The sequence below is a fragment of the Hyperolius riggenbachi genome, chromosome 1, assembly GCF_040937935.1.
Source record: "Hyperolius riggenbachi isolate aHypRig1 chromosome 1, aHypRig1.pri, whole genome shotgun sequence".
Classification (NCBI taxonomy): domain Eukaryota; kingdom Metazoa; phylum Chordata; class Amphibia; order Anura; family Hyperoliidae; genus Hyperolius; species Hyperolius riggenbachi.
Genome location: NC_090646.1, coordinates 517,451,906 through 517,453,647, shown reverse-complemented (window position 1 = coordinate 517,453,647; position 1,742 = coordinate 517,451,906).

Sequence of the window (1,742 nt, the reverse complement as noted above, 5' to 3'; positions counted from 1 at the left end):
ATGAAAGTCTACGGGCCGCATAATAAACGCATATATCTATGTTTTACAATGTGCTTTTTCAAAACACACAACTTGCTGCATATTTCTCACAAATGCATGTAAAATGCACTTGATGTATTTCAATAGAGACGCAGAGGACTGCGGTTTTACATGCGTTTTTATTAAATAAATATAACAGAGTAATCAAGCAGCTCGGGGTGACCCAAACCACTAGGAATGTATAGAGGGATAAAAGAGACCGAAAAGCCCTCCTACTAATAAGCAATGCTTGGTGAAATTTGCCTTCTTAAAACAGAAGGAAACTTGCAATAATTCAGCTATAAGTGAGCATTTGTGGTCACCCACAATGCACCACTACTGAATATGCAAATTATCGCTTTTCGCCACCTGTAATCCAGGCAAGCATCCAGAACTGCTGGTGTATAGCAACCCTATAGAAAAGAGATAATTTGCATATTCAGTAGTGGTGCATTGTGGGTAACCACAAATGTTCACTTAGGCCTAGTGCACACCAAAATCCTAGCAGATCCGCAAAACGCTAGCGGTTTTGGTAGCGGCTTTTCTTATTACTAAGAAGCATTTAAGCTAGCGTTCTGCGGTTTTGTGCAGCGGTTTTTTGTGTAGCAGATTTCATATATTGTTACAATAAAACTGTTACTGAACAGCTACTGTAACAAAAATGCCTGGAAACCGCTCTGATCTGGCGTTTTACCAAGCATTTTGCATATTTCCTATACTTTACATTGGAGGCAGAAACGCCTCCGAAATCCAAAAAATGCTGCAGCCCGGGAGTATGTGTTTCTGCAAAACGCCTACCGCTCTGGTGTGCACCAGCTCATTGAAATACATTACCCAAGTGTTTCCATATCCGCAAGCAGTTGTAAAAAGGCGACCAAAACCGCTCGGTGTGCACTAGGCCTAATAGCTGAATTATTGTAAGTTTCCTTCTGTTTTAAGAAGGCAAATTACACCAAGTATTAAATAAATATGATACTGTATTTTACTCCATTGAAGAGGGGAAAGTATTACGGAAACTCAAAAAAAATGCACCCAAAAATGTAGAAACACAAAATACAGAAAAAACATGGTTTTCTGCCATGCATAGTGTGTTCCTGGCCAAAAAGTTGATTGCATATGAGCCATGCCTGGGTGCAGGCTCTTTCACACCGGAAACCACAAAAGCAATCGCAAATGCAAACATGTTTTGCAAATTTTTACTATATTGGCCTCAATTGAAACGCAAGGAAAAATGCAACAAAACTAGATTGCCTTTTTAGAAAATCAGTAACGCATTGAGTATGAATGCATTCCCACGATTCCAATTGTAACTTTACTGTACTTGCAAAATTAAACACAGCCGATTTGAAACCATACAGGGAAATCGCCCATAAATTTGTTGAGAACCCTGCCAGTTTGCTGAGAGACTTCAGTTCCAAATTAAAAGTAGCTCAGTAATTGGTTTAAAATGTAACATGCTGCAACACCTTATTTTTATCACTACTAAATGATAAAAAAATAAGGCAATAGAGGTAAATCTGAGGCAATAGATGGTAAATCTGTTAGAGAAGCTGTGACAGCTTCTGTGTGACAGGTGGCATTGCTGGAGGCTGTATAGACACGCCCAGCCTGTTAGCATGCAGGTCAGGCGCTTCTCTTCACAATGAAATCTCGGCTCTTTTGTGCCTCTGACTCCCTGTGATTCCAGGACCCGCTATTGGTTGCTAGGAGCGCACATTATTCAT